The following is a 14,739-nucleotide window of genomic DNA, read 5'->3' as shown; positions in this document are numbered from 1 at the left end:
GTTGCGACAACTCGAAGGGGGAATAGTATTTAACGCCGCCTCCTAGTTTCGCGGCAGCGGTGAGAGCCGTCATTCGGCTCTCACTGCGCCGAACTGAGCGGCGCAGAAATAGGATGCACCCATAGATTGAACAGAAAGTAAAAACTTAGCTTGTGTCCTTGTAGATAAGATCAGGTTTCAATGTCCATTGTCCATTGTCAAAAATACTATTTTGAATGGTTTAGAACTTTAGATTTTCCCACAGACTGTGACAGTTTGTGAGCACTTTTTGCTCTAATGTAAATAAAAGCTGAGAAATGTTTTTTTCCACAATAATGCCTCTTATACATAGTCTTATTATCTTTCGAGAGACACCTATGTAATTTCCCGTCAAAAAATGACTTGCTGGTTGAATAAAAGTAACTTTAAGTCAAAATTTGCCAGGGGTATGAATACTTATGGGCATCACTGTGTGTGTGTGTATATATATATATATATATATATATATATATATATATATATATATATATATATATATATATATATATATTCCAATAAATTAAATTATAATATACATACACATATACACAGACATATACATACATATACTACACACACACACACACTTGCGCCTTACAACAACTGCAGATATATTATTAACAGCAACAGTATATCAGGCATATAGATGTATCTTACAGTATATGTTATTAATTATCATTTTATCCTTTAAGGCAAGATCAGTTCACTTCACTCATTTTTTTTCATGAATAAAGGCGATGTAAGAAGCAAGGCTATGAGCAAAATAACTGGGTAGATGTAGTACAAATACTATTATTGTCCCTTGTATCCTATTCAAAGCCTATATTCATGCACCTATGCATAAAAAAAATCTGCAGCGGAGTCAGTCTCTAGCACTACAATAGTTAACTTAGTTCAAGGCTTGTAAAGGCTGGCAGTTTGAAGGGAAAAAGCATCTTACCTGGAGAAGTGGCAAAACATGTTATAGCTCTTCTGTGTTGCGCGGGCGCTTATCTTGGCTTTAAGTAGGATCCTGATGGGAGACTGTAGTGGGCGGAAGTGGTGAGCAGAAGAAGAGTCAGCATGTGGGCAGAAGTGATATCAGTCATGAATGGGTAGTATGATTTGATGTCCGCAGCTTTATGCTTGCGTGTCCAAACACGCCCATGTGGTGAGTGTTAGAAGCCGAAGCAGCCATGTTAGAAAAGGGTATGAAGGGACGCTGGAGACCACGAGAGCGCGGAGGTGCAGGGAAAGTAGTGGAGAGTTATGGATGAGCACTCACTCATCTAAGAAGGAAGACTTGTGAATCATTCTAATGGTGGCCACTAACAGTCCAATTTCTAGCGAAAAATCGTTTGAGCGATCAGAAATTCTGATCGGACGAAAAATCGTTCACTACACCATCAACTAACCAATCTTTGCTTCCTATCTATCACGACCACCAAGAAAATCCAAATTTTCGTTCGACGAAAATTCATTCGGGCGACATTTTTTTCACTCGTTCATAATCGATTGTGTCCACCAATGGAGATTATTTACAACCAATCCGATCAGAATTTCTGATCGCTCGAACGATTTTTCGCTAGAAATTGGACCGTTAGTGGCCAGCTTAAGGAAGACTTAAGCTGGCCACTAATGGTCCAATTTCTAGCAAAAAATCGTTCGAGCGATCAGAAATTCTGATCGGACGAAAAATCGTTCACTACACCATCAACTAACCAATCTTTGCTTCCTATCTATCACGACCACCAAGAAAATCCAAATTTTCGTTCGACCAAAATTCATTTGGGCGACATTTTTTTCACTTGTTCATAATCGATTGTGTCCACCAATGGAGATTATTTACAACCAATCCGATCAGAATTTCTGATCGCTCGAACGATTTTTCGCTAGAAATTGGACCGTTAGTGGCCAGCTTCAGTGTGTTCATTTTACGTGTGGGCATGGGAGGAAAGCAGAGGTGTGATAAAAAGGAAAAATATGTGCAAGTATACGTATTAAAAACATAAAAATGAAAACATGTCAGCCATATCCCAGTAAATCCATACTTAAATAAATGAATTAAAAATTTGTATCAGTTATATAAACTACTTATGTAGAATACATTCAGTCTTGTTTTGCGCCCTCTGATGGCAGAAAACAGGCTGTGGTTTTGTATGTTTCAACCATGCAGAGGCAGCATGGTGAATAACACCATCTAGTGTTAGGCAGGAACAGTTGTACAACTTTAACCAGCCGATTTAAAATGAGTAATTAGAGGTGTTATTTTCCATACACATGTGCAATAAAAATTGTAGTTGTCCACATCAGTGCGCACAGACAGTAATTGCCCCTATCATAAGTAGCCAAAAGCCTACGTGAACAGGGTTAGGCGATTGATAATAGATAAACATTTCTTATGTGTCTCTTATTCAGGAACAATTAGTCCTCTAGAGTCTAGATAACAAAAAATTGCTAAGTAACTCACACATTATTGAACAACAACCATGTTCTCAATGAACCCAAAAAAACTCATTAATATCAAAGCTGAATATTTTCAGTAGTTTTTAGTTAGTTTTTAGTTTTAGCTATTTTAGGGGGATATCTGTGTGTGCAGGTGGCTATTACTGTGCATAATTATTAGGCAACTTAACAAAAACAAATATATACCCTTTTCAATTATTTATTTTTACCAGTGAAACCAATATAACATCTCAACATTCACAAATATACATTTCTGACATTCAAAAACAAAACAAAAACAAATCAGTGACCAACCTTTCTTTGCAAGGACACTGAAAAGCCGAAAAGCCTGCCACCCATGGATTCTGTCAGTGTTTTGATCTGTTCACCATCAACATTGCATGCAGCAGCAACCACAGCCTCCCAGACACTGTTCAGAGAGGTGTACTGTTTTCCCTCCTTGTAAATCTCACATTTTATGATGGACCACAGGTTCTCAATGGGGTTCAGATCTGGTGAACAAGGAGGCCATGTCATTAGTTTTTCTTCTTTTATACCCTTTCTTGCCAGCCACGCTGTGGAGTACTTGGACGCGTGTGATGGAGCATTGTCCTGCATGAAAATCATGTTTTCTTGAAGGATGCAGACTTCTTCCTGTACCACTGCTTGAAGAAGGTGTCTTCCAGAAACTGGCAGTAGGACTGGGAGTTGAGCTTGACTCCATCCTCAACCCGAAAAGGCCCCACAAGCTCAGCTTTGATGATACCAGTCCAAACCAGTACCCCACCTCCACCTTGCTGGCGTCTGAGTCGGACTGGAGCTCTCTGCCCTTTACCAATCCAGCCACGGGCCCATCATCTGGCCCATCAAGACTCACTCTCATTTCATCAGTCCATACAACCTTAGAAAAATCAGTCTTGAGATATTTTTTGGCCCAGTCTTGACGTTTCAGCTTGTGTGTCTTGTTCAATGGTCATCTTTCAGTCTTTCTTACCTTGGCCATGTCTCTGAGTATTGCACACCTTGTGCTTTTGGGCACTCCAGTGATGTTGCAGCTCTGAAATATGGCCAAACTGGTGGCAAGTGGCATCTTGGCAGCTGCATGCTTGATTTTTCTCTGTTCATGGGCAGTTATTTTGCGCCTTGGCTTTTCCACACGCTTCTTGCGACTCTGTTGACTATTTTGAATGAAACGCTTGATTGTTCGATGATCACGCTTCAGAAGCTTGGCAATTTTAAGAGTGCTGCATCCCTTTGCAAGATATCTCACTATTTTTGACTTTTCTGAGCCTGTCAAGTCCTTCTTTTGACCCATTTGCCAAAGGAAAGGAAGTTGCCTAATAATTATGCACACCTGATATAGGGTGTTGATGTCATTAGACCACACCCCTTCTCATTACAGAGATGCACATCACCTAATATGCTTAATTGGTAGTAGGCTTTCAAGCCTATGCAGCTTGGAGTAAGACAACATGCATAAAGAGGATGATGTGGTCAAAATACTCATTTGCCTAATAATTCTGCTCTCCCTGTATATGTATATATGTGTGTGTGTGTGTGTGTGTGCGTGCGTGTGCATATATATATATATATATATATATATATATATATATATATATATATATATACACACACACATTGCTTCTGAAGATTGATTAGATTAAATTAAATAGAATAAAATCAATTAAAAATACTAGTATTATCAGAGAGCAGCGGGTTATGAGTAAATTATTTCTAGATGCTCATTTAAACCAAAGGGTGGTAATATTCTGGATGCTGAACATTTCACTTTTTTTAATGTTTCACTACATTCTGTGATAGTGGATTTAAGGCCTCAATCGCTATAAATGAGACATCTGCAGGATCATAGCTATGGTGTATTTTGAAGTGCCGGGATAGACTGTTGGTTAACAGTCCTTTAGAGATATTTATTTTATATTGTCCAATCCTTTCACGCAGATGTTGGGTCATGCGTTACATGGGCATGATGCTACATAAACAGGGCCGGGGCAAGGTCCAAGAGCAACAGAGGCTAAGCTGCCCAAGTGACACCCCCCCCCCCTCCCCTGCCTTCTCCATAAGCTTACTGCGCATGCGTGGCTCTCTGATGACTGTGCGTGAGTAATAAGCTTACAAAGATCGAACACAGTGATTCTGGCGCAGGAGACTTGGGCGCAGATGGCGCCACTATAGCCCGTAATAGGAAATACGGCTATATAGGCCCACAGGGAGTAACGTCGGCGCCATCAGAAGACAGAGCTGAAGTTACTTTTTAAACACAATAATTTGGCTTCCAGCAATAGCTGGAAGCCAAATTATTTCATTCCCCACCATCCATGGTGGCCTGGAGGGGGAATAGTATTTAACATAGATGGAAATTTGTGCAGCAGCAGGATCAGCCATATACCGGCTGTATCCTGCGCCCAGGTCTCCCGCGCACTTTGCTGCAACTTCAAGCAAAGTAACAGGATTTTGAGAGCTCCAGCCAGAGGACTGAGGGGGACCCTGAGGATGCAGTGGGACCTCGGACACTACAGGGGACTAGAGGTATGTTAAAATGTCAGCAGGTGTGTTAAAAAGCATTTTTGTTCAGTTCAGGGTCTCTTTAAATGTTCAGAAGATGGCTAAATAATACATTGTGTTTTAATCAGCCAGGCAGTGTTTTGAATGAAGTAAAGTTCTCACATAATACAGCAGCATTATATTCTGAATCACCACTTCCACTAGATATTTTATGGTACGCAGAATGAATTGTCTCATCAGAGTGACTCTGAGGTCACATCACTGTCTGTGTGAGCTCCTCTGAGGCCAGTCAGTGACATGACTATGTACTCTGTACAGTGCTGCAGGAGATGTCAGTGCTAAATAAATACATAATAATATTATGGTAGGACATTAGACTATGACTATGGTAGGATTAGATTGTGAGCTCCTCTGAGGGCAGTCAGTGACATGACTATGTACTCTGTAATGTGCTGCAGAAGATGTCGGTCAGTGGCGGACACAGCCAGCAGTGGGCCCCTGTGCAAAATTGCAATTGCGGGCCCCCTTTGACCTGCGCGCCGCCGCAAAAAATGGGTGTGGCTACAACCTGCGTCGCAAAAAATAGGTGTGGATAGAACCTGCGGCAAACAATGGGCGTGTCAATGACCGGATGAGGGCGGAGCTAACTGTAATTTAAAGCGAACCCGGGGTGAGGGTTTATATCCTTTTAAACAATACTTGGTGCCTGGCGGCCCTGCTGATCTATTTGGCTGCAGTAATAAACTGAATTACACCAGCAACAAGCGTGCAGCTAATCTTCTCAGTTCTGACAATATTGTCAGAAACCCCCGACCTGCTGCATGCTTGTTCAGGGTCTATGGTTGTAAGAATAAGAGGCAGAGGACCAGCACGGCAGCCAGGCAACTGGTATTGCTTGAAAGGAGAGAAATATGGCAGCCTCAAGATTATTCTCACCTCAGGTTCCCTTGAAAAGTGCAACGCAAAGACAGTGGGGCCAAGTTTTGGTGACCCTTTCCCCAGAAAATTCACATAATTGTGCAGGAAGAAAGAAAATACACATCATGTCGGCAGATATGCCCAGAAAATACGTGCAATCATGTCGGCAGATATGCCCAGAAAATACGTGCAATCATGTCGGCAGATATGCCCAGAAAATACGTGCAATCATGTCGGCAGATATGCCCAGAAAATATGTGCAATCAAGTCAGCAGATATGCCCAGAAAATACGTGCAATCAAGTCAGCAGATATGCCCAGAAAATACGTGCAATCAAGTCGGCAGATATGCCCAGAAAATACGTGCAATCATGTCGGCAGATTTGCGCAGAAAATACATGCAATCATGTGGCAGACCTGCCCAGAACATACACCTGCTAATATAAATAAAAAACCAAAAACATTTACTCACCTGCAGCAGCAGACCTCCTGTCCCAGCCTCCATCCGGCGCGCAGCTCCCATGGGTGGTTGGGTGGATAGGTAGCCTGGTGGGTGGGTGGATAGGTAGCCTGGTGGGTGGGTGGGTAGGTAGGTAGGCAGCCTGGTGGGTGGGAAGGTAGCCCTTAGCCGGGTGGGTAGGTAGCCTGGTTGGTGGGTGGGTAGGTACCCGGGTGGGTGGCTGGTTAGCTGGGTGGGTAGGTAGCCTGGTGGGTGGGTAGCCGGGTGAGTAGGTAGCCTGGTGGGTGGGTAGGTAGACTGGTGGGTGGGTGGGTAGGTAGCCCTTAGCCGGGTGGATAGGTAGCCGGGTGGGTGGGTGGGTAGGTAGCCTGGTGGGTGGGTGGGTAGGTAGCCCTTAGCCGGGTGGGTAGGTAGCCTGGTGGGTGGGTAGGTAGCCGGGTGGGTAGCTGGGTGCGTAGGTAGCCTGGTGAGTAGGTAGGTAGCCTGGTGGGTGGGTAGGTAGCCTGGTGGGTGGGTAGGTAGGTAGGTGGGTAGCCTGGTGGGTAGGTAGCCAGGTGGGTGGGTTGGTAACTAGCCCGGTAGGTAGGTAGGTAGCCTGGTGGGTGGGTGGGTAGGTAGGTAGGCAGCCTGGTGGGTGGGTAGCCGGGTGGGTAGGTAGCCTGGTAGGTGGATCGGCAGATATGCCCAGAAAATACGTGTAATCATGTCGGCAGATTTGCGCAGAAAATACATGCAATCATGTGGCAGACCTGCCCAGAACATACACCTGCTAATATAAATAAAAAAACAAAAACATTTACTCACCTGCAGCAGCAGACCTCCTGTCCCAGCCTCCATCCGGCGCGCAGCTCCCATGGGTGGTTGGGTGGATAGGTAGCCTGGTGGGTGGGTAGGTAGGTAGGCAGCCTGGTGGGTGGGTAGGTAGCCCTTAGCCGGGTGGGTAGGTAGCCTGGTTGGTGGGTGGGTAGGTACCTGGGTGGGTGGGTGGTTAGCTGGGTGGGTAGGTAGCCTGGTGGGTGGGTAGCCGGGTGAGTAGGTAGCTTGGTGGGTGGGTAGGTAGTCTGGTGGGTGGGTGGGTGGGTGGGTAGGTAGCCCTTAGCTGGGTGGATAGGTAGCCTGGTGGGTGGGTGGGTGGGTAGGTAGCCGGGTGGGTGGGTGGGTAGGTAGCCTGGTGGGTGGGTGGGTAGGTAGCCCTTAGCCGGGTGGGTAGGTAGCCTGGTGGGTGGGTAGGTAGCTGGGTGGGTAGCTGGGTGCGTAGGTAGCCTGGTGGGTGGGTAGGTAGCCTGGTGGGTGGGTAGGTAGGTAGGTGGGTAGCCTGGTGGGTAGGTAGCCAGGTGGGTGGGTTGGTAACTAGCCCGGTAGGTAGGTATGTAGCCTGGTGGGTGGGTGGGTAGGTAGGTAGGCAGCCTGGTGGGTGGGTAGCCGGGTGGGTAGGTAGCCTGGTAGGTGGGTTAGTAACTAGCCCGGTAGGTAGGTAGCCGTGTGGGTAGGTAGGTAGCTGGGTGGGTAGGTAGGTAGGAAGCCTGGTGGGTGTGTGGGTAGGTAGCCCTTAGTCGGGTGGGTAGGTAGCCTGGTGGGTGGCTGGGTAGCTGGGTGGGTAGGTAGCCGGGTGGGTGGGTAGGTAGCCTGGTGGGTGGGTAGGTAGGTAGCCTGGTGGGTAGGTAGCCAGGTGGGTAGGTAGCCTGGTGGGTGGGTTGCACGGCCGTATGTCCGACACCGATGTCGGTGCTATATAAATACATATTAATATGGTAGAGACTTATTACACTATAACTATGGTAGGATTACAGTTTAAGCTCTGATGATAATCAGCAATATTGCTATGTACTCTGCAAAGTGCTATGGAGGGCATCATCACTATATAAATACATAAAGTGGCCATTAATTTTTAATTATACAATTCTCCAGATGATTGATCATCTGATTTGATAACATTGATCAGAAACAATCTTTCGGGCCCACTAATGGAAGAAAAGCTGCTATCCAATTTGCTCAGATTAATGGAATTGACACTTTTTTGGATCGAGTCCATCGAATTAGATATACCGGCAAGCTTTCATTAGTGGTCTAGGACGACTGATTGTCCGGAAAATAGTATTGGTAATGGCCACTTTAAAGCAGACCTGAACTTCCACTCTGCTAAAAGATAGGCAACAGTATAATAACCTTTAACCACTTGCCGACCGCCCCCAGCCGATGGGCGGCGGCAAAGACTGGGCCTAAACGACCGCAATACGCCCATCGGCCGAGGCGACGGCAGGCGTAGTTATGCGGCGATCGCGTCATTCGTGACGCGATCAGCCGCCGGTGACTGGCTCCGCCCTCCTCGCGCTGTAACCCGCCGGCCGTTCGGAAGCGCCGGCGGGTTACTAGCACCCGGATCGCCGCACGTACAGTGTATAATAGGCTTTGTAATGTATACAAAGCCTATTATACTGGCTGCCTCCTGCCCTGGTGGTCCCAGTGTCCGAGGGACCACCAGGGCAGGCTGCAGCCACCCTAGTCTGCACCCAAGCACACTGATTTCCCCCCCCCTGCCCCCTGATCGCCCACAGCACCCCTCAGACCCCCCCTACCCACCCCCCAGACCACTGTTAGCACCCAATCACCCCCCTAATCACCCATCAATCAATCCCTGTCACTATCTGTCAACGCTATTTTTTTTTAACCATAAACTGCCCCCTGCTCCCTTCTGATCACCCCCCCACCACTCTCCCCAGACCCCCCCCCCCCCTGTGTACTGTATGCATCTATCCCCCCTGATCACCTGCCAATCACCTGTCAATCACCTGTCAATCACCCCCTGTCACTGCCACCGATCAATCAGCCCCTAACCTGCCCCTTGCGGGCAATCTGATCACCCACCCACACCAATAGATCGCCCGTAGATCCGACGTCAGATCACCTCCCAAGTGCAGTGTTTACATCTGTTCTCTACCCTAAACACCCACTAATTACCCTTCAATCACCCATCAATCACCCCCTATCACCACCTTTCACTGTTACCCATCAGATCAGGCCCTAATCTGCCCCTTGCGGGCACCCAATCACCCACCCACACGCTCAGATTGCCCTCAGACCCCCCCTTATCAATTCGCCAGTGCAATATTTACATCTGTTCTTCCCTGTAATAACCCACTGATCACCTGCCAATCACCTGTCAATCACCCATCAATCACCCCCTGTCACTGCCACCCATCAATCACCACCTGTCACTGCCACCCATCAATCAGCCCCTAACCTGCTCCTTGCGGGCAATCTGATCACCCACCCACACCAATAGATCGCCCGCAGATCCGACGTCAGATCACCTTCCAAGTGCAGTGTTTACATCTGTTCTCTACCCTAAACACCCACTAATTACCCATCAATCACCCCCTATCACCACCTGTCACTGTTACCCATCAGATTAGACCCTAATCTGCCCCTTGCGGGCACCCAATCACCCACCCACACGCTCAGATTGCCCTCAGACCCCCCCTTATCAATTCGCCAGTGCATTATTTACATCTATTTTTCCCTGTAATAACCCACTAATCACCTGTCAATCACCTATCAATCACTTATCAATCACCCCCTGTCACTGTCACCCATCAATCACCCCCTGTCACCACCTGTCACCCCCTAGCACACCTACCCATCATATCAGGCCCTAATTTGCCCCGTGTGGGCTCTTGATCACTCGGCCAAACCCTCAGACCCCCCTCAGACCCCCTTCCGATCACCTCCCCAGTGCATTGATTGCATCTATTTTCCCCTCTAACCACCCCCTGAGACACCCATAAATCACCTCCTGTCACCCCCTAGCACTCCTATCCATCAGATCAGGCCCAATACAACCTGTCATCTAAGAGGCCACCCTGCTTATGACCGGTTCCACAAAATTTGCCCCCTCATAGACCACCTGTCATCAAAATTTGCAGATGCTTATACATAGTTCACAACAGTCCCGATTTGGGCGGGACTTACCCGGTTTACGCCCCCTGATCCCGCCTTCTGCCTGTCAAATCCCGCTTTCCTCCTCCCTGCCCGACTGTCTCCCCTTCTCCATACAGACACCAACACTGTGCAGCCTGCTTGTCACCTTCCTGAGTGCTGCCAGTATATTTACATGCTGCTTGTGAAAAAGTTGGGCAGTTTAAGCGGTCTGTAATGCCCATAATTAAAAGTACTGTGCCGATAAGTGAAAAATCCCATCTCTCCGTGAAAAAACTACTGCGCCTGTGCATGACGTTTCATGCTTTAATTGGCTGTATAGCACTCACAGGGGGATCCGTCTATAGCTCCTCCTCCTTAATGCTAACCAGTGGAGGAGGAGGTGTGCTTGTGCTGGAGAGAGCGGCAAACTTGAAGTGCTGCAGCTTCCCGGGAGAGCAGATCAGAGAGAGCATAGCAGAGCTGGTGAGCTTCTACTTGTTTGTGACACCACAGCTCTCTCTGGTCTCCCGTGCAATTCTAGTGTTGTTCTTTATTATCAGCCTTATCTCTATCACTGCCTCACTGAGCCTCTGATCTCCCTGGAAATAGTCTTTCATCTCTTTGATCCTCTTCCGTGGGCAGCCTGTCATGTCTCCAGTGAGTGTTCACAAATTGCTGCTTCTGTTTCTGGGCACTTTCTCTTGTTGCAGATTGTTTCCTGGTCATTGGTTCTTTGCACACATGCTTTTTATCCTGTGTGATTGTATTGCACAGTTTATTTGTGTGCACTCATTACTTAGCTCCCAACTGTCCCTCTCTGGGAACCCTGTGCCTCAGTCTGTCCCTCTTTCCTTCTTATTTGTCCCTCTTTCAGGACTGTTGTAATGTAATTTTATGTAGTTTTCTAGTTTCTACAGAAAAAAAATGTGTTTCATTGGCTCTTAACTTTATTCCCATCCTTCTTCCAATTTGATATATTTATTTTCAAATGTAAACCTGAAGTAAAATGAACTAGGATCAGTGTGGTTTGAATAATAAAACAAAATATTTTTCTTATGAAATCTGTTTGAAATGTGTGACTAGGGGTGTGTTGGGGCGTGGCTAGGGGTGTGACATGGGCGTGGCTTAAGTGTCCCTCTTTCTCATCTCAAAATGTTGGGAGGTATGGCTTATACCCCTGAACAGTCATTTTGAGACATTTGGTTTCCAGACTACTCACGGTTTTGGGCCCGTAAAATGCCAGAGCAGTATAGGAACCCCACAAGTGACCCCATTTTAGAAAAAAGATACACCCCAAGGTATTCTGGTAGGTGTATGACGAGTTCATAGAAAATTTTATTTTTTGTCAACAGTTAGCGGAAATTGATTTTTATTGTTTTTTTCACAAAGTGTCATTTTTCACTAACTTGTGACAAAAAATAAAATCTTCTATGAACTCACCATACACCTAACGGAATACCTTGGGGTGTCTTCTTTCTAAAATGGGGTCACTTGTGGGGTTCCTATACTGCCCTGGCATTTTAGGGGCCCTAAACCGTGAGGAGTAGTCTAGAAAACAAATGCCTCAAAATGACCTGTGAATAGGACGTTGGGCCCCTTAGCGCACCTAGGCTGCAAAAAAGTGTCACACATGTGGTATCGCCGTACTCAGGAGAAGTAGTATAATGTGTTTTGTGGTGTATTTTTACACATACCCATGCTGGGTGGGAGAAATCTCTCTGTAAATGGACAATTGTGTTTAAAAAAAAACAAAAATGTGTTATTTACAGAGATATTTCTCCCACCCAGCATGGTTATATGTAAAAATACACCACAAAACACATTATACTACTTCTCCTGAGTACGGTGATACCACATGTGTGACACTTTTTTGCACCCTAACTGCGCTAAAGGGCCCAAAGTCCAATGAGTACCTTTAGGATTTCAAGGGTCATTTTGCAGCATTTGGTTTCCAGACTACTCCTCACGGTTTAGGGCCCCTAAAATGCCAGGGCAGTATTGGAACCCCACAAGTGACCCCATTTTAGAAAGAAGACACCCCAAGGTATTCTGTTAGGTGTATGATGAGTTCATAGAAGATTTTATTTTTTGTCACAAGTTAGCGGAAATTGATTTGTATTGTTTTTTTTTCACAAAGTGTCATTTTCCGCTAACTTGACAAGACAGACACACGAAAACAGGGACAAACGAGAGATAGGATCCACAGCACTAGCGAAAAGTAGCTAGCGCGATCCCAGGAGACAGAACAGAAGGATCCCCAGCGCTAGCGAAAAGTAGCTAGCGCGATCCCAGGAGACAGAACAGAAGAGATAGCTGGTAGCAACCGCTGCACCAGCTATACTCCAAGAACAGAGATCAGAACCATTTCCTGTCGACCACCTTTGGGACAGGACAATGGCAACAGGCAAGACAAGACAGAACAGGCAATACAGATAATACAACCTGACTGGGCTAGAAGGGGAGCCTAAAGCAACCCCCAGGAATTAACTATACTAGATAGCAATGGCTGACACTCCAGCAGTGTCCATCAGGAACAGACCATGGAAAGGAAATGACCAGCAAAGCCTTCTGGGAAACATAAAGCTCTTATAGTGCCAGTCATCAAAGAAGGCAGGTAGGGGATTTGCATAACGAATGTATGCAAATTCCCCAGCAAGAGAACAGACCAGAAACTTGCAATGGAAAGACAGGTCTCTGTTCCAGAGACCTGCATCCCACAGACTAGAGGAATGGACAAACAGCTGTCTGCCTGTGCAGCCAGCTGAGCGGATCATCACAAACACATTATACTACTTCTCCTGAGTACGGCAGTACCACATGTGTGGCACTTTTTTGCACCCTAAGTGCGCTAAGGGGCCCAAAGTCCAATGAGTACCTTTAGGATTTCACAGGTCATTTTGCGACATTTGGTTTCAAGACTACTCCTCACGGTTTAGGGCCCCTAAGATGCCAGGGTAGTATAGGAACCCCACAAATTACCCCATTTTAGAAATTAGGTATTCCGTTAGGAGTATGGTGAGTTCATAGAAGATTTTATTTTTTGTCACAAGTTAGCGGAAAATGACACTTTGTGAAAAAACACAATTAAAATCAATTTCCGCTAACTTGTGACAAAAAAAAAACCTTCTATGAACTCACCATACTCCTAACGGAATACCTTGGGGTGTCTTCTTTCTAAAATGGGGTAATTTGTGGGGTTCCTATACTACCCTGGCATCTTAGGGGCCCTAAACCGTGAGGAGGAGTCTTGAAACCAAATGTCGCAAAATGACCTGTGAAATCCTAAAGGTACTCATTGGACTTTGGGCCCCTTAGCGCACTTAGGGTGCAAAAAAGTGCCACACGTGGTATCACCGTACTTAGGAGAAGTAGTATAATGTGTTTTGGGGTGTATTTTTACACATACCCATGCTGAGTGGGAGAAATATCTCTGTAAATAGACAATTGTGTGTAAAAAAATGGCATTTACAGAGATATTTCTCCCACCTAGCATGGGTATGTGTAAAAATACACCTCAAAAAAACATTATACTACTTCTCCTGAGTACGGCAATACCACATGTGTGGCACTTTTTTGCAGCCTAACTGCGCTAAGAGGCCCAAAGTCCAATGAGCATCTTTAGGCTTTACAGGGGTGCTTACAATTAGGCACCCCTCAAAATGCCAGGACAGTAAACACACCCCACAAATGACCCCATTTTGGAAAGTAGACACTTCAAGGTATTCAGAGAGGAGCATAGTGAGTCCGTGGCAGATTTAAAAAAATTTTTGTCGCAAGTTAGAAGACATGGAAACTTCTTTTTTTTTTGTCACAAAGTGTCATTTTCCGCTAACTTGTGACAAAAAATAAAATCTTCTATGAACTCACCATGCCTCTCACTGAATACTTTGGGATGTCTTCTTTCCAAAATGGGGACATTTGGGGGTTATTTATACTATCCTGGAATTTTAGCACCTCATGAAACATGACAGGTGCTTAGAAAAGGCAGAGATGCTTCAAAATGGGAAAATTCACTTTTGGCCTCATAGTTTGTAAACGCTATAACTTTTACCCAATCCAATAAATATACACTGAATGTTTTTTTTTTTAATCAAAGACATGTAGCAGAATAACTTTCGCGCTCAAATGTATAGGAAATTTTACTTTATTTGAAAAATGTCAGCACAGAAAGTTAAAAAAGTCATTTTTTTGACAAAATGCATGTCTTTTTTGATAAATATAATAAAAAGTAAAACTCGCAGCAGCAATCAAATAGCACCAAAAGAAAGCTGTATTAGTGACAAGAAAAGGAGGTAAACTTCATTTAGGTGGTAGGTTGTATGGCCGAGCAATAAACCGTGAAAGCTGCAGTGATCTGAATGGAAAAAAAGGCTCTGGTCCTTAAGGGGCGAAAAGACTGTGGTCCTCAAGTGGTTAAAGAAAAACATTTTGTTACAGCTGATACAAATCCTGCAATAAATCTGCAGTGTGTCTACTTCC

General features: G+C 45.4%; 1 protein-coding gene across 5 annotated transcripts in view; it reads left to right on the top strand.

The window, feature by feature from the left end:
• TIAM2 (TIAM Rac1 associated GEF 2) overlaps positions 1 to 14,739 on the top strand; it is a 1,035,624-nt gene that overhangs the window by 766,984 nt on the left and 253,901 nt on the right. The gene's annotated exons all lie outside the window — the stretch shown is intronic.

The sequence above is a fragment of the Hyperolius riggenbachi genome, chromosome 4, assembly GCF_040937935.1.
Source record: "Hyperolius riggenbachi isolate aHypRig1 chromosome 4, aHypRig1.pri, whole genome shotgun sequence".
Lineage (NCBI taxonomy): Eukaryota > Metazoa > Chordata > Amphibia > Anura > Hyperoliidae > Hyperolius > Hyperolius riggenbachi.
The sequence above is the reverse complement of the archived record's forward strand: the minus strand, read 5'-3'. Positions and strand labels throughout refer to the sequence as shown.